Source organism: Papio anubis, chromosome 3 (assembly GCF_008728515.1).
Source record: "Papio anubis isolate 15944 chromosome 3, Panubis1.0, whole genome shotgun sequence".
Classification (NCBI taxonomy): Eukaryota; Metazoa; Chordata; class Mammalia; order Primates; family Cercopithecidae; genus Papio; species Papio anubis.
In genome coordinates this window covers 100,234,507-100,260,841 of record NC_044978.1, presented here as the reverse complement: position 1 = coordinate 100,260,841, position 26,335 = coordinate 100,234,507, and the positions used below count along the sequence as shown (strand labels likewise).

Sequence of the window (26,335 nt, the reverse complement as noted above, 5' to 3'; positions counted from 1 at the left end):
GCAAGAGAAAGAAATAATGGGTATTCAAATAGGAAGAGAGAAAGTCAAATTTTCTCTGTTTGCAGATGACATGATTGTGTATTTAGAAAACACTATTGTCTCAGTCCCAAAACTCCTTAAGCTCACAAGCAACTTCAGCAAAGTATCGGGATACAAAATCAATGAAAAAAAATCACAAGCATTCCTATACACCAATAATAGATAAACAAAGAGCCAAATTATGAGTGAACTCCCATTCACAACTGCTACAAAGAGAATAAAATACCTAGGAATACAACTTACAAGGGACATGAAGGACCTCTTCAAGGAGAACTACAAATCACCGTTCAAGGAAATAAGGGGCCCCAAACAAATGGAAAAGCATTCGATGCTCATGGATAGGAAGAATCAATACTGTGAAAATGGTCATACTGCCCAAAGTAATTTATAGATTCAATGCTATTGTCATCAAGCTACCATTGACTTTCTTCACATAATTAGAAAAAATGACTTTAAATTTCATATGGAACCCAAAAAGAGCTAGTATAGCCAAGACAATCCTAGGCAAAAAGAATAAAGTTGGAGGCATCATGCTATCTGACTTCAAACTATACTACAAGGCTACAGTAACCAAAACAGCAAGGTACTGGTACCAAAACAGATATACAGACGAATGGAACAGAGCAGAGGCCTCAGAAATAACAGCAAACATCTACAACCATCTGATCTTTGGCAAACCTGACAAAAACAAGCAATGGGGAAAGGATTCCCTATTTAATACATGATGTTGGGAAAACTGGCTAGCCATATGCAGAAAACTGAAATTGGACCCCTTCATTACACCTTATACAAAAATTAACTTAAGATGGATTAAAGACTTAAATGTAAGATCTAAAATCATAAAAACCCTAGAAGGAAATAGACAATACCATTCAGGACATAGGCATGGGCAAAGGCTTCATGATTAAAACACCAAGCAATGGCAACAAAAGCCAAAATAGATAAATGGGATCTAATTAAACTAAAGAGCTTCTGCACAACAAAAGAAACTATAATCAGAGTGAACAGGCAATGTACAGGATGGGAGAAAATTTTTGCAATCTATCCATCTGACAAAAGGCTAATATCCAGAATCTACAAGGAACGTAAACAAATTTACAAGAAAAAAACAACCCCATCAAAAAGTGGGCAAAGGATATGAATAAGGATTCTCCATTTCCTTATCTGCACAATGAAAATTTAGGACTAGAAAGTAGCTATTAACTGGTAATAATTACAGAAGTTGCTCACCCATTATATGAATAGACATGTTTCAAAAGAAGACATTTATGCAGCCAACAAACTTATGACAAAAAGCTCATCATCATTGGTCATTAGAGAAACGCAAATCAAAAACCAAAACGAGATACTATTTCACACCAGTTAGAATGGTGACCATTAAAAAGACAGGAAACAACAGATGCTGGAGAGGAATGTGTGGAGAAATGGAAACGCTTTTACACTGTTGGTGGGAGTGTAAACTAGTTCAACCATTGTGGAAGACAGTGTGGCAATTCCTCAAGGATTTAGAACTAAAAATACCATTTCACCCAGCAATCCCATTGCTGGGTATATACCCAAAGGATTATAAATAATTATACTATAAAGACACATGCAAACATATGTTTATTACAGCACTATTCACAATAGCAAAGACTTGGAACCAACCCAAATGCCCATCAATGATAGACTGAATAAAGAAAATGTGGCACACATACACCATGGAATACTATGCAGCCATAAAAAAGAATGAGTTCATGTCCTTTGCAGGGACATGGATGAATATGGAAACCATCATTCTCAGCAAACTAACACAAGAACAAAAAACCAAACACCGCATGTTCTCACTCATAAACGGGAATTGAACAATGAGAACATATGCGTACAGGGAGGTGAACATCACACACTGGGGCCTGTCAGGGGGTGGGGAAACAAGGGGAGGAAGAGCATTAGGAGAAATACGTAATATAGATGACAGGTTGATGGGTGCAGCAAACCACCATGGCGCATGTATACCTATGTAACAAACCTAGATGCTCTGCACATGTATCTCAGAACTTAAAGTATAATTTAAAAAAAAAAAAAAGAAAGAAAGAAAATGGTCTAGAATTAGAGAGTGGTGATGGCTGCACAACTCTGTGAATATACTAAAAACCACTGCATTGTGCACAGTACAGGGTGAATTTTATGGTGTATGAATTGTATCTCAACAAGGCTGCGTTTTTGAAAGAATTAAAGTAGAAGATACATGACGGAATTAAAGCAAATTTTTGTCTCTGTTCTTGTTCATTACCAGACATGAAGCAATCCTGACAAAGCGAATCAGTCCTCTTTGCCATAAACCATCTTTTACTAGTGCATTCACTCAGTTTTAATGAACACCTTTACAGCACACAAGGTAGAAAGCCTTAGGTAAAAAGAATTTATGAGAGTATAAGGATAAACGGAAGCATAATTTATGTTTCTTATATTATGAACCTTAGCTAGAGTTCACATTTTATCTGGGCCCAAATGTCCCAATTCTGAAACTTTTATAGGTATAAAAGAGATTGACCAGGCACAGTGGCTCACGCCTGTAATCCCAGTACTTTGGGAGGCCGAGGTGGGCAGATAACCTGAGGTTGGGAATTTGAGACCAGCCTGGCCAGCATGGTGAAACCCTGTCTCTACTAAAAATACCAAAAATTAGCCGGACGTGGTGGCACACATGTGTAATACCAGCTACTTAGGAGGCTGATGCAGGAGAATTGCTTGAACCTGGGAAGCAAAGGTCGCAGTGAGCTGAGATCGCACCACTGCACTCCAGCCTGGGCATCAGAGTGAGACTCCATCTCCAAAAAAAAAAAAAAGAAAGAAAGAAATACAACCTGTGCTCACAGTAATTGCTAACATCACAACATATTAAGGTAGAGGATACATACCCCAGGTCTCCCATTGACAAGGCAAATACAATTTTAGACAGATAGAGCCAAGATAAAAACAAGAAGAATGATCATCCATTACTTTCACCACAGGAAACTGATGCTTTTCTGCCCATGAAGTAAGAAAGTGTCTATCTGAAAAGATACTGGTTACCGCAGGTACACTTCACTGTCACCAGTGTCTTTTTTGCAAGAGATCAATTTGCTCTTTTCCTGGGTCATCTTAAGTTTATCCTAGTGCAAAAATTTTAGGAGAATAAGTCTTACCAAAAGTAAGTTATTTGATTCTTAGAAGTTGTCAGTACAAATGGGGCTATTATGTCATCTATTTTATTTCAGATAACATGAGGAGGATCCAACTTTAAAAGGCTTCTTTTTACGGCAAGGTAGTCAATGATAACAAAATGTCAAAGAGGCCATGCCAGACACACACACAATCTCTGTCATCAGGGTTTTACCAGGGCAGCTGCTAGGCAAAAAAGACAGTTCTCTGCCTCTCCTCCTGAGAACCTAAAAAGGTATATCTGCCTGTGGGGGACACACACACACACACACACAGCATAACCCCTGGCATTCCTACAGTATTTATCCAGCAGACTCTTTCTACACAAGGAAAAGTCGCAGAAACGGCAGGGGGGCTGGAAGCTCAAAGTATTTGACCCCCCATCACAACCCCAAGCAGAGTAGCTGTAGCACCCAGTGTCCTGGGAATCATGCTAGAGAATTTCAAAGAGGAAGAGAGCTGTGTAGACAAGTCAGGAAGGAATTCTCAGGTGGTGCTAGAGCTGTTAAAATGGGCAAGGACTCAGATAGGGAGAGAGGAAGTGGAAGGAGTGTAGGCAAAGCTGGCCACCCTGAGCAGAGGTCACACCTGAGAGTGCTGGGTGAAAAGCACGGACCAGAAATGCACTGTGAACCAAGTAAAGAAGGCCTTAAGTGCCAAGCTAAGGACTTTGCTGATTTTTCTTTCTTTTTGTGTAGCTGAAGGGAATCACCATTGGCTCCAAAACATCTGACTCTCCTTTTCCTTATCTGCACAATGAAAATTTAGGATTAGAAAATAGCTGTTAACCAATAATAATTACAGAAGTTGCTCACTCATTATATGCAGAGCTGTAGGCTAAGCTTGTAGAAACATTATCACATTTAATTAAGCCCCTTCTAGTTCCGACCTGCTATGACTGTTTGAAAGAGTCCATCTCTCTAATTGATTCTCATTCCTCCTTTGATCTGGTATAGTCTCTTTTTTGGAGCACGGAAAGAGAAAGACTGAGACAGCTTCTTTGCTGCTCCAGGACTATTCTGGCAGCTTTCTATTGCTCATTCTTGAACAGGACAAAGGGTCCTCCCTATGCTTTCTTCTTTCCCTGATATATAATGTTCCCTGGGGGGAAGTCATCTGAGGCTAGTTTAGAACAAAAGCTAACTGAGTGCCTTAAAAGTAGGAGCTCTCTAAACCCACACCTAATTTTTCTCCTTGATACTCAGAAAGGGAGAAAGATTCAGTGCTCTCTGCCAGACATCTGCCAGGATGAGTTCATGAGCTGGTCTTCCCTTATCACTGGCCCAATCTCTGCAGACAGGAGAGTCCCAGGACTGGCTCCATAAATTTATTCTCTTCTCTAGACACTGTCCCTGAGGATTTCAGCTGTTCTCACTGCTTTAAACACCATCTCTAAACTAAAGACTCTCAACTTTGTATCCCCGGCCGAGATCTTTTCCATGAAATCCAAGCCCACTTGTCATTTCAACATCGACACGCCAATGTCTAACAGGTATCTGTATTAGTGTCCTAGGGCTGCAATAACACGTGACCACAAACTGGGTGGTTTAAACAACACAAGCTTATTCTCTCACAGTTCTGGAGGCCAAAAGTCTGAAATCAAGATGTCAATGGGGCCACGCTTCCTCCAAAGGCTCTAGGGGAGGACCCTTCCTTGCCTCTTCCACATCCCGTGGCTCCTGGCATTCCTTGGCTTATGCAGCATCACTCCAATCCCTGCCTCTGTCTCCACACAGCCTTCTCCCTTCTCTGTCTCTGTGTCCTATTCTCCTTTTACAGGGACACCAGTCACTGGATTTAGGACTCACCATAAATCCAGGATGATTCTATCCCAAGATTTTAACCAATTATATCTGCAAAGACCTTACCTCCAAATATGGCCATATTCTAAAGTTCCAAGTGGACATGAGTCTCAGGGAGCAGGGGAGAGTCACTATTCAGCCCACCATGGCACTTAAACTGTCCAAAATCAAACTCCAGATCTTTATGCACAAAATCCATACCCCACTGTAGTCCTACCACCACAGTCAGGGCAAAAACCTTAGCATCATCTTTGATTCTCTCACACCCCACGTCCAAACTGCAAGTAAATCCTATTGGTTCTAACTCCAAAATATGTTCAGAATCTGACCCTTCTCCATCACTATTGCTCTGGTCCAAGCTGCTAGTATCCTTCTAAGTAAACGGTCTCCCTGCTCTTATGCTCCTTCCCCTAAAGTCCATTTTCAATACTAGACAGATCCTTGGAAAGTATGTCAGATCATGTCACTCTGTGCTTAAAATCCTCCAAAGTCTGCCTGTCTCATCTGGAGTAAAAGCCAAAGTCCTTCTGATGGCCCTCCAGGCCCTATAGAGTCTGATCCTGGTTTCCTCAGACCTCGTCTCCCACTGTCCCCACCATTCCCTCCCCTCAGGCCACAGCGGCTCCCTGTTGTTGCTTAGATCTGGCAGGTAGGCTTGGCCTTGGCCCGTTACACTTGCTGTTCCTTCCCTCTGAAATGCCTTTTCCCCAGATCACCACAGGACTTCTCGCTCTTCTACTGCCTGCAGCGCTTTGTTCGAATGTCAGCTTCTCAGAGACGCTGTTCCTGACCATCCTATCCAAAGCCACCACCACCACCATCTTCCCAACCTCCTATGCCTGATCCTTCTTCCCTGCCTTTCTTTCCCCAACTCTGGGCCATGACCTAAAATATGATCTCTCTTATCCATTTGCTGCCTGCAACCTCACATACACACTGGAATGTGAGGTCCATGAGGGCAAGGACATCTCCAGGATCTAAAATGACCTCTGGCCACAGAGTAAACACTCACTAAATATTTTTGAATGAATGAGAGAATGCAATGCAACCATTTGGTCTGAAAAATGAAGTAGACGGCCGGGCATGGTGGCTCACACCAGTAATCCCAGCACTTTGGGAGGCCGAGGTAGGTGGATCACCTGAGGTAAGGAGTTCGAAACCAGCCTGGCCAACACGGTGAAACCCCATCTCCACTAAAAATACAAAAATTAGCTGGACATGGTGTTGCGCTCCTGTAATCCCAGCTACCCAGGAGGCTAAGGCAGGAGAATCGCTTGAACCCGGGAGGTGGAGGTTGCAGTAAGCCAAGACCATGCCATTGCACTCCAGCCTGGGTGACAGAGCAAAAAAAAAAAAAAAAAAATGAAGTGGAGAAAACTAAACTTGTCATGCAAATGAAGCGCAGAACCAAGACCTGTTTTTTTGTTAGCTGATGAATGCTAATTAAATACATGGATCCACGCTAATAACAGGCTATTCCTCCCAGGCAAAGAATTAGATTTTTAAGAGGAACCCTTTACAGACAGGTATCCAGATCCAAAGAAGTGAATCAAATGATGGAAATTTAAATATTATGCGGCATGTTTTGGGGCAGGCCAAATTCTTCAGCACAAAGTCACACTAGCTGCCCCCAAGAGCTCCTTATCTGTGATACTCAGCCTTTCTCACCTTCCCCATCTCTAATAAATCCTCTTCTCCTTCTTCCAGATTTTCTATGGAGAAGAATCATATATCTTAGTTTTGTCTTAATTTTTTTTTGTCTTCTGGATTCCCATTTTCTATTCCTAATATTCTATAAGAAACAGAGGCTCCTAGATGAAGACTTCAATTCTTTTCTGAAAATGCAAAAGGCTCTTGTATAATCTTGGGACCTAGGCAAGCCCTGTTCTATTTTACAACTTTCCCTCTGAACCATCTTGGCTAATTCTTTAAATTAAGAATTAATTAATTAACTTAAATGCATCTGGCTCTGATCTTTACTCTCCATTATCTTAAGCCATTTACTTTTCCCTGTTTTCTCCTATCACCATCTTCCTTCCTCTTCTAGGCTGTTTTTCAGTCACATATAATACCCACCTACCCTGTGCGCATGCATTCATTCATTCATTATTTCCTGCAGGATTCAGCATGCTATTTATATGGCCTTTTCCATGTGCATAGCACTGAGACAGGCCTTCCCTGTACTTTGTGTGCTGCCTGTGTGGTGTGGTGGGGAGAGCTAAAGGGTTCCAGGCAGACATATAGGGCCAGAGCAGAACAATCCTGTTTACTACAGAGTGTCACCACCACTATTCTCCACCTGCCACCTGCCTCTCTTCCCCATATGACAGAATGAGGACTGCAATTACAATTTTATTTATTTATTTAATTCTTGTATTTGTTTCTTTAGTTATTTCTGAGACAGGGGCTTGCTCTGTTGCCCAAGCTGGAGTGCAGTGGCACGAACATAGCTCACAGTAGCCTCCAACTCCTGGACTCAAGTGATCCTCCAACCGCAGCCTCTCAAAGCGCTTGGATTACAGCCATGAGCCACCACACCTGTGATTTTAGATAAGCTTCTGACCACAAGCTATGATGAAAAACTCCTCGTGTAGAATGCTAAGTTTTGATGTACTTAGGAAAGCTCCAAAAAACCCTTAAAGAGAGAAGTAATAATACAGTTGTGAGACTTCTTATCTCTTGCTGGGGTATTCAAAACTAACCAACTGCAGTGGCTGCCTTGGGGTGTTACGGAGAGCCACAGCCTCTGCTCTGCAATGTAGAGCATCCTGGGAGCATCCTCAGAACTAGCTGACTGAAGCACTGTTCATAACTGATAAAAGGCAGAAACAACTCAAATGTCCATCATCAGATGAATATGGATAAATAAAATGTGAGGTATCCATACAATAGAATATTATTTAGCCATGAAAAAGGAATAAAGTTCTGATACATGCTACCACGTGAATGAACCCTGAAAAGATGATGCTGTATGAAACCAGTCAGATACAAAAGGACACATATTGAATGACCCCATCTACATGACGGAACCAAGAATAGGCAAATTCACAGACACAGAAAGTAGAATAGAGACTGCCAGGGGCTGAGGGGAGGGGATGATAGGTAAACCCACTGTTCCCATTGTTTAACAGGTATAGAGTTTCAGTTCGGGATAATGAACAAGTTCAAGGGATGGGCAGTGATGATGGTTAGACAACACTGAATATACTTAATCCCACTGAATAGTACACTTAAAAATGGGTAAAATAGTAGTTTGTGGCACGTGTATTGTACCACAATTAAAAATAACAATAGCAACAACAACAACAAAAAAAACAGTGGGCCATGAGTCCAGCAAGTGAACCAAGACAGTGAGTGCACACTTAGCTGAAGCTGAACTGCTCTACACTGTACCTCACTGGAGGTTGCAGATACTACCAAGGAGTCAGGGCAAGGAGTCAGTTCCTGCATGACACAAGGAAAAGGCTGAGGTACTTTTCCCAGAAGCCTCGCCCCACAAACAAGTAACTACAGAGGGCAGGTGGTGAATCTTGGAAAGTAACAGTCCCTGTGTGATCATAAAGACTCATGGTGCTGGGCGCAGTGGCTCATGCCTGTACTCTCAGCACTTTGGGAGGCTGAGGGAGGTGGATCACCTGAGGTGAGGATTTTGAGACCAGCCTGACCAATATGGTGAAACCCCATCTCTACTAAAAATACAAAAATTAGCCAGGCATGGTAGCATGAGCCTATAGTCCCAGCTACTTCGGAGGCTGAGACAGGAGAATTGCTTGAACCTGGGAGGCAGAGGTTGCAGTGAGCTGAGATCATGTCGCTGCACTCCAGCCTGGGTGACAGAGCAAGACTCCATTTCAAAAAAAAAAAAAAAGACTGATTGATGCCCAGAATACATAAAGAATTCCTACAACTCGACGACAAATAAACAACCCCATTCAAAAATGGGCGAAGGACTTGAACAGACGTTTCTCCTAAGAAGCTATACTTATCGCCAATAAGCACACATCATTAGCCATCAGGGAGTTGCAAATCAAAACCAAACTGAGACACCACTTCACATCCATTAGGATGGCTATTATCAAAAGGCAGGAAACAAGAATTGGTGAGGATATAGAGAAATTGAAATGCTGTGTGTACATTGCTGTTGGGAAGGTAAAATGGTGCAGTTGCTGCACCATTTGAGGACATTTAATGGATCCTCAAAATGTAAAAATTACAATTACAATTACAATTTGATTACAATTTGATTACAAATAAAATTACAATTTGATCCAGCAATTCCATTCCTTCATATATATCCAAAAGGAGAGAAAGCAGAACTCAGATATCTGTACGCCAACGTTCACAGCAGCATTACTCAGAGTAGCCCAAAGGTGGAAACAACCCAAATATTTATCAACAGAAAATTTCATTTTTTTAAGAAAGTCATACAATGGAATCTGATGCTGCAACATGGATGAACCTTAAAAACATGTGACCTGAAATGAGACACACATTCTATGATCCCACTTATGTGAGATCCCAGTTATGTAACAGGCAAATCCATAGAGACAGAAAACAGAACAGAGGTTACCAGGGGCTGCCCCTGGTAAGCAATGAGGAGTTGTTGTTTAATGGGTTCAGAATTTCTTTTTTTTTTTTTTTTTTTTTTTTTTTTAGACGGAGTCTTGCTCTGTCACCCAGGCTGGAGTGCAGTGGCCGGATCTCAGCTCACTGCAAGCTCCGCCTCCCAGGTTCACGCCATTCTCCTGCCTCAGCCTCCCAAGTAGCTGGGACTACAGGCGCCCGCCACCTCGCCCGGCTAGTTTTTTGTATTTTTTAGTAGAGACGGGGTTTCACTGGGTTAGCCAGGATGGTCTCGATCTCCTGACCTTGTGATCCGCCCGTCTCGGCCTCCCAAAGTGCTGGGATTACAGGCTTGAGCCACCGCGCCCGGCCTCAGAATTTCTATTTGAGATGATGAAAAAGTTCTGGAAATGGACAGTGGTGATGCCTGCTTGACACTGTGAATATACTTAATGCCAATGAACTGTCCACTTAAAAATGTTTAAGGTGGTAATTTCTGTTATATATATTTTATCACAATAACAAAATTTTTTGGCTGGGCACAGTGGTTCACACCTGTGATCCCAGCTACTTGAGAGGCTGAGGCAGAAGAATCACTTGAGCCCAGGAGGTCCAGGCTGTAGTGAGCCATGATCGCACCACTGCACACCAGCCTGGGCAACAGAGTATGACCTTGTCTCAAAAAAAAAAAAAAAAAAAAAAAAAAATTAACATTTGAAGGAAAAAAACAAGAATACTAGAAATGTAGTAAATAAATGTAGAAATAAACAAGCCCAATATGACTTGTTAGCACAGTATCCAAACAGAACTTCTTTTCATCTTTCCTTCTTCCCTTCCTTCCTTCCTTTCCTTTCTTCCTCCCTTCTTTGCTTAAGTTCTATATAAAATAACCAAACTTTCTGAGGAAGACAGATGCCTGAGGGAATTATGATGAGAATTTAATTTTAAAAAGATAAATCACATGACGACAGGGACTGGCAGAGTGAGGTAATCTACAGCAGGGACTGTAAACAACAGCAGGCTGAACCAAAGACCCAGGAGGTGTTTCTATCTTCAGCAAAAGGGAAAATGAAGAAAGAACAGAAATACATTTGCAAGCCCCAAATTTGTAAGGCATTCGGTTCTATAAAAATTCCTTGCAACCGTCTTCAAGGAGAAGATGAATTAAATAATTCAGGCACGGCTAGTTTCACTGTGAACTCCCATCCAAGGAAACAAAGCAACATAACCTGGATTCCATGTCAGCAGAAGGTCAGAGATCACATCTTACGTTAGCTCAGAAACTACAGTCTACCACTATAGCTTCCCAACACTGTGAACAGAATTTGTAGGAAATCCATTTAAAATTCCACGTGAATAATCCTCAATGAAAGGTAAATCCAGTTTGCTCAACCTGGTATCTCACATAAAGAAAAAGCCGGTTTTAAGCATACCTTTCTACTGCTGATTACTGCTGAACCATTTTGTATCACCAAGAAAAAGGTTTAGGGCCAAGGATGAATGTTCACATGGCTCAGCCTTCCACTTGATTCAACAAGAATCATCTATAAACCAAACTCTAAGACCTCAGGATAGACCCGGCTAATTAGTGATTCTTCTTAAAAAAATCATAATGACACTGTTATGATTATAAGAGGCAGAATGGTCTCCTAAGATGCATTCCAATTGTAATTAAAACAGGGCTGTCCCAGAGCTCCCATTTAATTTTAATTTATATTAAAATAACTTAGAAGAGCTACTTAATATATTGAACAACTGCCTTAAATCTGGTTGCTTAAATGTCAGCATCTTCCTCCTTCCACAAGCCTCAAAATTTGGGATGAATAATGTGCTGAGAAAAAAGAAGTAGGATCCAAATTACCAACACAAGTGGTATTTTTTTCATGACATTGAAGAAACTGTTTTTTAAAATGAGATGATGCTGTACTTAAGCTATTTGAAAGATGGAAGTGCAAAAAACATTCTGCCCGTCAGCAACCATGTTGGTGGAACTAATCCAAACTCTAACAACTACATCTATTTGAAAACTGATTTTAATCAATGTTGAAGAGACTGAATTCCCATAACTTTTCACTTAATTAGACCTACAATGCTGGATCTGGAAGAGATTCCAAATATTCTTGTGGCATCTATTCTATTCAAAGCACTCTGGGCTACTCAATCTAGAAACAGCACTACTTTTTACTCCATTCACCTGGCTTTACTTTCTTTATAGCACTTACCACAACCTGATGGTATATTATATACTTATGTATACATACACAATTTGCCACTGTTTATTATCTCTCCCTCCCACCAGAATGTCATCCCCACGGTGCAGGGATCCTGTCTGTATCCCAATACCCACAACAGTGACTTACACAGAGTAACGTGGAAATTACTGTTATCTGTTTACTAGCCAACTAGATAATACTTGCCCCACTCTTTCACCTAATACATGAGATATTTGGGCCAGGCATAGTAGCGCTCATGTCTATAATCCCAGCAGTTTGGGAGGCCAAGGCAGGTGGATCACTTGACGCCAGGAGTTCAAGACTATCTTAGGCAACATGGCAAGACCCCATGTCTACAAAAAAATTACAAAAACTAGCGGGCATGGTGGTGAGTGCCTATAGTCCCAGCTACTTGGGAGGCTGAGGTAGGAGGATCCCTTGAGCCCAGGAGGTCGAGGCTGCTGTGCGCCATGATTGCGCCACTGTACTCCAGCCTGGGTGACAGAGCAAGACCTTGCCTCAAAAGAGAGAGAGAGAGAGAGAGAGAGAGAGAGAGAGAGAGATTTGATGCTCAGAAAAGTGAAGAAAAAGCCGGGCCTTAGAGCCAGGTCTCTTAACTCCTAATCACCCTTCAAAGTCAATGTGATTATGCTGCTCCCTGCTCTGACAGCTCTCCATTACCCAAGTGTCAGTACTGGTCTTAGTTTATACAGGCTGCTGTAACAAAATATCATTGACTGGGTGGCTTATAAACAACAGAAATCTACTTCTCACAGTTCTGGAGGCTGGGAAGTCCAAGACCAAGGAGCTGGCAGATTTGACATCCGGTGAAGGTCCATTTCCTGGCTTATAGATGGTATAGTCTTGCTGTGTCCCACATGGTTGAACAGGTGAGGGAGCTCTCTCTGGTCTCTTTTATAAGGGCACTTATCCTGTTCATCAGGATTCCACCCTCACAACCATTATAATCACCTCCCAAATGCCCCACTTCCTAATACCATCACCTTGGGGCTTAGGATCTCAACATATGAATTTTGGGGAGACAAAAACATTCCGTCCATTGCAGCACTCTTCTGTCTTTTCAATCTCTCCAAATTGTTCCTGGCCCACTTTTCTAGTCTTGTCTCCTGCCCCTCCCCTCCATGCCTGACGTTCCTGCCACCTCACTACACCAGAGCTACCATGCTTCCCAAATTTTTGCTCGCTCTGCCCCTACCTTTGGCATACCTCTCCACCCCGTCTCCATCTGTACATTTCTACTCCTTCTCCAAGGCCCAGCTCAAATATCACTTCCCCTGTGAGCTTCCTCCTGATCTTCCCCTATTCTACCCTATCACCAGTACTCACTGCCTCCCTGTGCTCTCACAGCACTTTGTTCACTGCAGTCCACTTGAAATTCAGCCCTTTCTTCTTTACTAGATGGACTATGAGTTCTTTATTTTTACATTCTCTAGCAACTCCACAGTACCTGGCATCAACAGCTGGAGTAGGGAGGCGAGAAGGAAACAGGACACGCGCCACTCCTCCACGTTCAGTACGACTCCCAACGTCCTAACTGACTGCCCCAGTAACCCAAAGGAACGAAATCTGATACTGTTAGAAAAGGGATATGTCATTAAACATGGCAGCCCATGAAATCAGCTAGCAAATTCTGAAAAAGCACACTTCATAATGTATTTGTTCGGCAACTATGCAAGAATGCCGTATTTTCTTTTTCCAAGTTAGAAGTTACAGGCCAGGTGCAGTGGCTCACACCTGTAACCCCAGCACTTTGGGAGGCCGAGGCAGGCGGATCACTTGAGGCCAAGAGTTCGAGACCAGCCTGGCCAACATGGCAAAATTCCTTCTCTACTAAAAATACAAAAATTAGCCAGGCGTGGTGGCGCATGCCTATAATCCCAGCTACTCGAGAAGCTGAGGCACAAGAATCGCTTGAACCTGGGAGGTGGAGGTTGCAGTAAACTGAGATCATGCCACTGCATTCAAGCCTGGGCGACAGAGTGAGACCCTGTCTCAAAAAAGAAAAAAAAGAAAGCACAGCAAAATACTTTGGGCTGAGACCTACCATTGTCACATTCAAGCAATCTGTACTTCTCCAACTCCTGTTCTTGTCATACTACGACCATGGCACCCAATACATGGTATATGTTCAGTACAGGTTTGTTGACATGAGAGAAAATGGGTTTATCATGCCTGGCTGAGTGGGATGTGGATGGACATGGAAATTTTCTTTTCTTTTTTTGAGACAAGGTATCATTCTGTCACCCAGGCTGGAGTTCAGTGGCATAATCTCGGCTCACTGTAGCCTCAACCTTCCAGAGTAGCTGGGACCACAGATGCACACCACCATGCCCAGCCAATTTGTGTGTGGGGGGGGGGGGGGGGGGGGGGGTGTTTGTTTTTTGTTTGTTGGTTGGTTTGTTTGTCCGTTTTATAGAGGTAGGGTTTGGTCTTGTTGCCTAGGCTGGTCTCAAACTCCCAGGCTCAAGTGATCCACCCACCTCAGCCTCCTGAGTAGCTGGGACTACGGACAGGCACCACCAAGCCTCACTGGAAATCTTCATTAAACTTCAAAACAAAGGACACAGTTACTTATTTTGCCTGCTTGAAGGTAACAATTCAGAGATTGCTGTCTTGCTTTATTTGTGTATATCCAAGATCAACCGGGGTTGTTTGTAACAGACAAAAAAAAGAAAGATGATAATCTGTAAATATTTTTATAAACCAACATTCCACCAACCTTCACAATGTACAGTGGCCCTTCTAAATGGACAAATTCATAAAGGTTAATATCTAGTATGGATTATGAAATTAATTGAAGTGTCAGAGGTTCTCTGACAAAACTGTTGTTCACTAGTTGTCACTGGGCCACTGATAACAAATTAAGTGACTTGGGACTCTGCATGGGCCAAAAAGAAAGTCTAGAGCAGAAGCTGCATCTTTAAGATGCTAATCACTACAGTCATATGTGAGCTGCCTATGTTGATTAGGAAATAAAAATCTCAACTAAAAATAGCAGACAAAATATTTTGATCATGAAGTTCTCCTCCTCTTTATCTTGCTAGTTAAAGACCATTATGCTCACAAAACTGACAGGAAGCCTACATTCTGAGGTCATGGCTTTTGCACCAGCCAACCCTGGTTATTCTTTCCAGATTGGAATGTCAGGAGCATCTGTGGTTAAAAAACAAGTCACTCATGGTTCATATGCTTTCTTCAGAACACACACAAACAACCTCCCTTCATCTCAGCTCTCCTCCTTTCAGAAATGATTCAGCCTGAAAGCATTGCTGCTTTGTCCATCAAGGCTATCTCAAAACTATCTGAGGCCAGGTGCGGTGGCTCACACCTGTAATCCCAGCACTCTGGGAGGCCAAGGAGGGGGATGGCTTGAGCACAAGAGTTCGAGACCAGCCTGGCCAACATGATGAAACCTCATCTCTACTGAAAATACAAAAATTAGCCAGGCGTGTAATCCCAGGTACTCAGGAGGGTGAGGCAGAAGAATCGCTTGAACCTGAGAGGTGGAGGCTGCAGTGAGCCAAGATGGTGCCACTGCACCCCGGCACTGTGGCTCATGCCTGTAATCCTAGCACTTTGGGAGGCTCAGGTGGGTGGATCACTTGATGTCAGGAGTTCAAGACCAGCTTGGCAAACATGGTGAAACCCCATCTCTATTAAAAATACAAAAAATGAGCCGGGTGTGGTGGCGCACACCTGTAATTCCACCTACTTGGGAGGCTGAGGCAGGAGAATCACTTGAACCTAGGGGACAGAGGTTGCAGTGAGCTGAGACTGTGCCACTGCATTCTAGCCAGAGTGACAGAGTGAGACTCCATCTCAAAAAAAAAAAAAAAAAAAAAAAAAAACCTATCTGAAATGCTCTTGGTAATAAGAAGTACATGAAAGTGCTGACTTATATGAGCACCATATCTTATTTACCCCTGTCACAACTGTTAATGTCTAATATTTTAATGCAAGACCTCTGACCTACAGAGGAAGGTAAAACTAAGCCTAAACATCAACATTATAAATAAACAAAGCCCTCCACCCTGTGTATGTGTGTACACACACAACTGGCACAGGGAATATACACATACACACACACAACTAACAGGCAATGGCTTAGGCACATATCTTGCAACATACAACTGCCATGCACTAAATGGTCCTCTTGTGGTTTAGAGTTCCATTCTTCCTGAGCCCCTAACCTATTAGCAGGGAGAGACTACAGGCAATGGAAAGAATTCAGCTCAGTTACTTCACCTCTGAGCCTTAGCCTTCTCATCAGTAAAATGAGGGTGGGACTAGACCAGCACTGCCCAACAGAAACATAATGCAAGCCACAAATGTCAGCCAAATATGTAATTTTAAATTTCTCAGTAGATAATATTTTAAAAGTAAAAAATGGTAAAATTAATTTTAACAATATTTTATTCAATCCAACATAGTCAAAGCTATTACTTCAACATGGGATCAACATTAAAAAACTATTAATGCCATATTTTGCATTCTCTTTTCACACCAAATGTTTCAAATCCAGTACATTGTTTTTTTAAAAAAGAAAATAGAGACGAAGCTTTACCTTGTTGCCCAGGCTGGTCTCCAATTCCTGGGCTCAAGGGATCCACCTGCCTCAGCCTCCTAAAGTGTTGGGATTATAGGCATGAGCTACGGGGCCCAGCACTATTTTTTATTTTATTTTATTTTATTTTATTTTATTTTATTTATTTTATTTTATTTTATTTTATTTATTTTATTTTATTTTATTTTATTTATTTTATTTTATTATTTTATTTTATTTTGGAGACAGGCTCACTGTAGCCTCAACCTCCTAAGCTCAAGCAATCCTCCCACCTCAGCCCCAAGTAACTGGGACCACAGACACGCATCGCCATATCCAGTTAACTTCGGTTTTTCAGGGGGAGGGTTTTTTGTTTTTTTTTTGATAGAGACAGGGTTTTGCCATGTTGCCCAGCTAGTCTAGAATTCCTGGCCTTGGCCTCCCAAAGGCTGAGATTACAGGTGTGAGCCACAGCGCTGGCCCTAGTATGTATTTAAATTGACAGCACATCTCCATTCGGACTAGCCACACGGGACCAGCAGGACTGCATAGGGCAGCACAGGCCTAGGTGATCTCTGATATCTCTCTTAACACTAGAAGTTATTTTAATAAAAGGAATGACAGATTTTCAGATGGAGGTCTACTTAGAACAAGTATAAAGCATTTTCTTAAAATTCCTAGTCTGTTCATCCCCATTCAAAATGGTGTTTTACTTTTTTAAAACTTTTTAAATTCAGTGGAATTGGATTTGTAAACAACCAAGTGGTCTGATGTACTGCTTTTAGCATGACTGTTCTCACTGCCACAGTCACTGTCCTACAAACCTCCAGGGAGATTAAGAATACTCAGAACATAAGTGTAACTACTGAATGAATGAGACAGCTCAAAAATCATAACTTGAAAAGACAACTGTTCAGATGAAAGTTCAACAGAAATGGCAAAGAAAAATATTTGATAACCATGTTATCTTCTATCTATTAAGATCATGCTATAAAAATAATACAAACGTGCACATGCTTTTGGAATTGTTTCTCTAATTACTCAACATCTATGAGAAAGGTTCAGGCTGCTGCTCCCACACTGTCTTGCTTATTAATGCCTTTGTGATCAATGATCTGCCTTCACCAGATGGCTGGCCTGGGTTAAGAGTACAATTTGCGCTCACAGAACAAAGCAAAGCTAACTGGCCTTCCCAAGAATTGAACCTGTGACCCTGACCTCATTAACTCTAGAAGACAGTTAACCCATCACAAACTTGCATGGCCAGCTGCATCATAAATAAAGCCAGGAAAGACCACTGCCTCTGTCACAATGACACTCTGGTGGAGAAAAAGTCATTCTAAATGTACTAAAAACTTTTCAAAATGAAGAAAAATCCTGACTGCAATCATTTAGGGCAGCCTGGAATTCAGCAGTGTCTTAACAGCCCTGCTGATCTGTCACAGTCTTCCCTAAGAACATTAGCTGTGGCCCCCACCTGAGACCATAAATGGTATTGGCAATGGCGTTTGGAGTAATGATGCTTCCTCTTTCAAAAATGGTGATCTTGGGACTATGGCCTCTCCTTTTAATTTCTCCCAAGTGAGGAAACAGCCCATTGTTAACAAAGGGTTAACAATTATATACTAGAATTTTCACAGATTATTCCTTGAATCCGGCTTATCCTAGATTTAAATAATAAAGTTTTCAGGTAACCTGTTTCCCCCTCCCTGTCTCCTTATCTTCCTTCTTGCCAGCCAATCCCTCCCCAGGTGAGTGGGGTGAGGCCACTGGGCCTCCAGATAAGGTCGTTCTTACCTTCCCTGGTACAAACCAAAATGCCTTTTTAGCAAGTTGTCCTTCCTTTTTTGAATTCCTCTTAGCAGTTGCTACCTGCTCTTAAATTCCATTCTAACAACCGTTTCTAGTGGACTAAGTATTTACTTCTGATTGAAATATTTTTTACAGTGTTTCAGGGATGCAGTTTCTGTCTTTTCCTCACTTCATATTGAATACAGTACCAGTTTCAAAAGCAAGTTTTTTGACATTTCATCTTAATCCCCAAAGTACGCCACTTGAAAAACACTAAAAACACCTGAAAGACTTGGTGAAGATGTTAAAATCTGACTGAAATATTTATGTTTCCATTTTTGACATTTTAAATGGTATCACTTTTTCACATATAAAAGCTTTTACATATGGTTGTTCTATTTGGCTTCTTAAATATGTCTGATAACGTGGGACTATAAAAACATCTCTTCAGGGTTGTTACTCAGTTTTTCTTTTCCACAAAGTTACTTAAAATGTATTTTTTTACTTTAGAGAAGAGTTTATAATCTGGCACTTCTCATATATATGTGAAAATTATACATCTATGTAAACCTAAAATATGCATATGCATCTGCCTTAAAGCCACCAGAACAAATTAATATCTACATTGATTTTGTTCTTATTTCTATGAATTTTCACATCAGGATAAAAAGGAGCCCCTGAGTGGCAGCTCATGCTTGCAATCCCAGCACTTTGGGAGGCTGAGGCAAGGTAGGTAGATCACTTGAACCCAAGAGTTCATGACCAGCCTAGGAAACAGAGAGAGACCACATCTCTATAAAAAATAATAACCAGATGTGGTGGCATGTGCCTGTGGTCCCAGCTATTCAGGAGGCTGAGCTAGGAGGATCACTTGAGCCCAGGAGGTAGAGGCTGCAGTGAGCCATGGTTACATCACTGCACTCCAGTCTGGGTGACAGAGCAAGACCCTAATAAATAAATTTTAAAAAAACACAAATGAATAAAAGAATAAACAGGACACAAAATGTAAAGGTAGCCAAGTTTTGTATCTGCCTGAACATACAAATGACAATGACCATTCAATAGGTGGGCCATGTCCTGATGCTCACAAAAACTGTAACAATCCACTAAGGGTCAAGTGGTAGACAGAATTAATAAAATAAGCATAAAACACAGGCTTGCTGCAACTGTCCACAATATCATTAGCTGCAAAGTAATATTTTGAGGGCCAGCCTAAGGATGAAATCTGATGTTCAAAAATAAATGCAACTATATCTATATTTGTTTACATCACATCTTAATAAAAAATGACTGATGAACAGAAACATATGGCTATTCAAACCACATAAACCATGAAACTGCTGTTCTTTGTCTAACATATCATCATGATCTACACAAATTCAGATTTTTAAATTGTCAGCTTTGAAAACACTAACCTTAATTCAACAAATAAACTGTTTAAATATATGGTTAAAAGTTTAAAGCCCCATGCACATAGGAGTATCCCAAGCTATAATGCAAGAGCAGTGACATATTTATACATTTTTAGGCGCCTGGTAATCACGTTATTTATGAGTTACACTCCTACATATAATAGCAATAATGCAAACCAGACACCGTAAGAGTGTAAATGCAAAAAAAAGTGAAATTTGCCTTTATTATATAAAAGCATCTATTTGTGTATTCTAAGTATTATTTATAAAATATATTTCCTTAAAAATACCTTAATTCTTCTTGATAATATGTTTCAAAGAGGGAAGTCCTAGAAATATCAAAATATTAAAATTAAAATACTGCTAGAAATACACATAGGAAATGTGTAAAGAACTGAAAAACCAAACAAAAAATAAATGATAATAGGATAGTTGGTGGTGGTTTCTTAAAGTACTTTACAAAGTAAATACTTTTACTGCCTTGTGATTTTAAGACCAATCAATACACTATAAAGTACTCTTTTGTAGCTCGTAAGGCTTCATTTTGTGCCTTAACAAAAGCTGACATTCATTCGTAATGAAGTCTTTTTATAGTTACACAGCTATTTCATGTCTCTAAGGAAGATATATTAAACCTTTGGGTGCTCAATAAAAATGACCAATTAATTGACTCTATCACAAAAACCTGAGAAGCTATTACAAAATATTTACATCAAAGACCAGCTAAAGCCAGAAAGAATTACATTATGCTTCCTTAACTTCCCCAAGTTGAAAACTGACTTGAAATGAGTCATTTCAAAGGAAACTATAAAAGATGTACCACAATGTAAATTCTCAATATCGACATTCAAATTTATGTTAAGGAAGGAAGGAAACATCTTCAGAAATCACTATAAGGGAACATCAGAAAGCTGTGGGGGTTAAGAGGGCAGACAGGTTTTAGGATCAGAGAGAACTCAGTTTGAATCTTTGCTTCATCCCTCTCTAAATTTAGGACCTTGGGCAAGTTAATAAAAAACTCTCTGCGTCTTAATTTCAATTATCAAATGTAAACACAAGGCCTACTTATAGGGCTGTTGTGAGAACTAAATTAGATAACATATATAAATAGACTGCTTAGCACACAGTAACATGACCATGATAAATACTCAGTACATGATCGTAATTCCCAAGAAATGTTTAAGAACCTATTTTTAAGTGTAATTTAGTATTCAAATTCCAACTGATGTTGTAAACCATTCGAAGAAAAAAATATAAAGATTCAACAACAGAGTTTTCTTAAATGCACTTAACCTGATTATCCTTCATAAGTGCTTTTCAAAGTGTAGTTCCTGACCCATTAATGGGATGTGAAATCATTTAGCGATCTCAACCAGCATTTTTTAAATAAAATAGAATAAAAAATGTAAGAATGCACTGCACATTCCAAGTCTAAGCATTACTTCATGAATTTTTAAATTACAGATATTTACAACGTATCGTATACTGGGTGGCAAAGTAAAATGCATCTCTTACTGTGCAAAAATAAAAGTTTAGGCTGGGCGCAGTGGTTCACACCTGTAATCCTAGTATTTTGGGAGACCAAGGCAGGAAGATTGCTTGAGACCAGCCTGGGCAACACAGTGAGAACTCATCTCTTAAAAAACAAAAACAAAAACAAAAAAAGTTTAAAAGCCATTAAAATAATGAAAATAAAAATTAGCTGACACTGAGTGCTTAGTTTGTACTAAACATTGTGCTATGCCCACATTATTTTATTTGATCCTCACAAAAATGTTCTAAGTAGGATTACTTCCTCCATTTTACAGATGAGGAAACTGAGGCTTAGATTAAATCATTTGTCAAGGATGCAGAGCTAGTAGCTAGTAAAGTCAATGCTCAAATTCAATCACCTACCTCGAGAACTTGTGTATTTAACCACTCCCGTAAGTACTAGGTTGCAAAATGTACCTTTTCTTTAGGTAAAAGTTACCCAAAAGGTAGACTTTCTCATGAGGTCTAATTCCAGTGTGATTTTCTGGGGGTACAGTGTCTCCTGGAGAAGGTTGTGTGATTCATGGGAGAAAGCTCTGGGCGTGAGATCCAGCTTCTGTCCCTGGCATTGTTGCTTTAGTGGCAAGGAGCTGGCAAGTCATTTAATCTCGCCATGTCTGGATTTCCTCACCTACAAAACGGGAATGATAATATCTGCCCTGCCTCCCCACAGGCCATTGTGAGAAACTACATGCACATACAACAAGTGAAATGCTCTATTGTGCTACTCAGTTACCGGAGATGATTAAAAACGATGAAAAAAACCACCCAAGAGGCCCCATTCTTGGAAGAAACACACATCAACTATGACTGAAAAAGGAAGGTCCCCAAGCTTTCATAAACTATATGTGGAAAACCTCTGCACAGTTCTCGGCACACAGTAGGCCTTCTGTAAATGTTCATTGAATAAAAAGAAATAAACAAATTCCATCTGTACACATTTTAACCACTTGTATTTTTTTCACCTATTCATTCTTTCTTTCCACGACTACATACTGAACACCTACTGTGTGCCAGATCAGAAATATGGACCACAAAAAAAGACTAAAAGATTGTCTCTTGCCCTGGAGAATTTCAAATTAATGTCAACTAATTGGTCTGAAATTGGGTAAGAGAAAAACTGTAAGACACAGCTTCCTCATCTAGTGATAATAATAACTTCCATTTATTATAGTGCTTTGTAGTTTATGAAGAACTATGAACTATTATGAAGAGCTAGCTTTTGTTTCTCACACCAATTGCCTATTGTCAAGTTGGTGTTAGCTTCCTCCTCCAGATTCAGTGGTCGGTAAGTACTGCTAAGTCTTTAGAGTGAAAGTTTCTCAATGTGTTAGAGATGACTGCAAAATTAAGCTTTTGAATAAAATGCATTTTAAATAATCAACAGTGGAAAGGGCGATCCAGTAGCATGATTTTTTCCCTGCCCACTTCTGAGGTGAAGTGATCTGTAATGCAACCATATTACATTTTTCAAAATGTTTCTTTTTCAAAGCTGCCTTTGAAATTTTTTTCATATAGGCAATTTTCTCTTGAATATACTGAACAAGGATTCCCTTTTCCCAAAGGATAAAGGTGATAGTAGTGAAGGACTCTTTTATTTGTTTACTTTCTAAAAATTACTTAAAATTGACTGTTTTATTCAGATTCCTGAGTCACAAACAATGCCAAAGAACTGTAAACCATTTTTTATACAATTTCACAATTACTATAGGTGATTTTAAAAGGAAACATTGATTTAACTCACCACTTAATGAATCAAAAATTTGCCACAGGATATTTACTAAGAATCTTTTTCTAAAACTGCCTTATCCTTTGTATTCTAACCACTCCCTCGCCACCACCACCACTTACCACCCCCAATACACACACATACACACACACGCACACACACACACTCCCTCCCTCCCTCACCTACACCAGATCAGTTTCCCAGCCATTATTCCTAAAACCGTATTAAAATTTCAAAACACATGGTCGTACTTACTAGGTTTTCTTCCCCATCCCCCTCCACTGAATCTGTCTTGAAATATATATCCTCTCTTAAAATTCAGAATTCAGAAAATGATTACGATGTCTCTAACTCAAGAACACATATTATAAAATTCAAAGTCGGCTTCTGTTTACTGATAATCATGAAAAAAAAAAAAAAAGAAAAGCCATACCCCACCCACCGTATCCGTAGGGTTAGGAGGTCCAATCTCGCCACTACAGAGCTCTGCAAGAAAGGACGATTATAGCTCCAGGAAAACCATCGCAACAAGCCCTGGCCGAAGATAAGGAAAACACATTTTACACCACGGGCAGCGCGCAGTCTCCTGGCCCCGGCCCTTGGTAAACAGGGGAAACCTTTGTCTTGCCTCAGCCATCAAACTGGCGGCTCATCAGAATTGGGGCAACAAGAGTTTGTGCGAAACGGTCTGGCAGAGGTTAAACAAAGCAATGCAGCTCTGGGGGCGGTGGGGAGAGGGCTCAGCCCGGACAGCGTCCGCGATCCCGGACGGCGAGGTCTGGCTCTGGCCCCCGCCGCGGTCGGGACCGAGCCAGGGACCCGGGGACAGGATGCCGAGGCGCGGTAAGGGGAGAAGGCAGGCGAGGTCCCATGTTCTCCGCAAGTTCCCGGGGCGCAGCCTGGCGGCAGGTTCCAAGGCGCGCAAGCCGCGCGCAGGTTCCTCGGGGAGGGTCCGCACCTCCCACGCTGGGACGCCGCCCTGAAGTCCACCGCCCGCCCCGCCGAGCCCACGCCCCCGGGGCCAGGTCCCCTGGAGTCCCGGGGCGCCGCGGGGGCCCGGCCCAGAGGGGCGCGAGTGGAGGGCAAAAGCCCGCCCCTGTCCCCATTGTCTGGTTCCGGCCGCGGGCCGAGCAGGCGCTCACCTGAGGTCCCTGACTGGCGCTCCGGCTGGCAGAGAGGCTGGCCGGCGACCGGCGGTCCCGGGCGGGCGTCGGACTCGGCGGCACTGCGCGCTGCAGCCTCCGCATCAGCAGCCGCCGCGGCAGCAGCACCAGCAGCGCACCCGCCTCTCAGTCGGCAGTGGCCTCCATTGCTCTCCCCACTGCCGCCACCGCGCGGCACTGCGCGCCCGGCCCCGCGAGGCGTGGTCACATGCTCCGCCGGCGCCCCGGGCGCTCGGACCCGCGCCGCCGCCCCGCCCGGCTTAGCCCAAGGACCGCTGAGCGCGAGGCGCCTGCTTCCTTCTCGCGCCCTCCGGGAGTGGCGCGCACCGGATGGCTCCCCTCCCCAGGGGTGCCCAGAAACCCGGAGCGGGCCCAAAGGAGGGGCGTGGGGTTGACCAGTGCCCCCCGGCTTCTGCAAAGCCTGACTCGAGGGAGGGCTGAACGCGTGGGGTCTGAGGTTACAGTGGTGGGCTCACAGCGAGGCTCATCCTGCGTGGGGCAAGAACATTGGACGATGCGAATTCGGCCCCTGTTACGCGCAGTAGCCACACTAATAAGAGATACCGGGAACCCAGGGGAAGTTTCGCCCTGCGGAGTCCCAACCATAATAAATGGCACTGGGACTCCTGAGAGTTGAGTAAGTTGGAAAATGCCACCTAGAAATAGAAAGGCTAGAAATTGCTTTGCTGAGTCGCTGTACATCTTAACGGAGTGACATTGACATTGGGCATTATTGTCCCCAGCCATAATGAAATTAAATATTGATTATTTATGCTTTAAACAAAATAATTTCTTATCTTCTCCTTTTGTGGGCTAACGAAGAGAACAATACTTTTCCTTCATACTTTTTGCTATCACTATGCCAGTGCAACTACTGGAAATCAGTCTCTGGAGATCTCTTTAGTTTACTATATATGCAAGGATGCTAAAAATAATTGAGTATCATTATTAAACAGGAAATTTTAAAGCAAAACTACCAAAGATGCAAAATACGAAATATAGCCCTAAAATATACCCAGTTTTGAGCCAGATGTCCCAAATGCCAAAAACAGCACTAGTGATTTCTTTTTTCTTTTCTTTTTTGAGATGGAGTTTCTCTTATTGCGCAGGCTGGAGTGCAGTGGCGCGATCTCGGCTCACTGCAACCTGCGACTCTCGGGTTCAAGCGATTTTCTTGCCACAGCCTTCTGAGTAGCTGGGATTACAGGCGCCCGCCACCACACCCAGCTAATTTTTGTATTTTTAGTAGAGACGGGGTTTCACCTTGTTGGCCAAGCACTAGTAATTTTACTGCATGACTTAAAGGAGCAACGTTCCGACTGGGAGAATCTAGGGCATGTTACCTTATCCAACTGGTTTATTCTAGATAAACATTTAAATCAAATATCAGTATAATATATGAAGTTGTATTTTGGTGACTATAGCTATTTAGTTCAGTGTGTACATATCCTAAACTATGTCTGCTTTATTCCAAATTAGAATAATGTAGAGTTTTAGAAAGGGTTGAACAGATTTCTTTTGATTTGATTCTAGTAGCGATAGAAGTTCCCAGAAGCTGACCGGGCGCGGTGGCTCATACCTGTAATCCCAGCACTTTGGGAGGCCAAGGCGGGCGGATCACCTGAGGTCGGGAGTTCAAGACCAGCCTGGACAACTTGGCGAAACCCCGTCTCTACTGAAAATACAAAACTTAGCTGGGTGTAGTGGCGCATCCCTGTAATCCCAGTTACTCAGGAGCAGGAGAATCGCTTGAACCCGGGCCACAGAGGTTGCAGTGAGCTGAGATCGCGCCACTGCACTCCAGCCTGGACAAGAGAGAAACTCCGTCTCAAAATAAAAAGAAAAAAAAAAAAAAAAAAAAGAAGTTCCCAGAAGCCAAAAATCAAATCTACGCAGAACATATAGCTGGGATCATGTTCTTGGTATATATTATGGTCTTGCCATCTACATGAAAACACACACAAATGTTCATATAAAAATTCAAATGTTCATAAGTCAAATGTAGGTCTATCTTTTCATTTTGTAGGACAAGGCACCCCAATTGATATACACCCAAAATATATTGCCGGAGTTCTGGAGAAATGATGCTCATATTAGAGCATTCTAACAACTAGACTTAGCGTCTCATGGGCCTCAGAAATTGGAATCAATCAGGCACCACTTTTGACAGGTGCTTTTCTCCCTCACTTTTCAAATACATTGGTTCATAGCAACTATATCCAGAGCTATAACAAGATTGCGTGGCACCCTAACCGCAAGTATCAGTCCACTTTTTCGATAGCTAACTGCCCACCAGTGGAAACATTTTTCAGAGGCCATAACACACACACACACACACACACA

At 41.9% G+C, this 26,335-nt stretch overlaps 1 protein-coding gene across 2 annotated transcripts in view; it reads right to left on the bottom strand.

Annotated features, from left to right (window-relative positions):
• Positions 1–24,151, bottom strand: part of CRACD (capping protein inhibiting regulator of actin dynamics) — a 278,246-nt gene extending 254,095 nt beyond the window's left edge. Inside the window, exon 1 of one of the 2 annotated variants that reach the window (XM_009207055.4) lies at positions 23,972–24,151. The gene's annotated coding sequence lies outside the window, so the exon portion shown is untranslated. The remainder of the gene's footprint in view (positions 1–23,971) is intronic. The other variant, XM_017958805.3, reaches the window with a different exon arrangement.
• Positions 24,152–26,335: the final 2,184 nt, after the last annotated feature.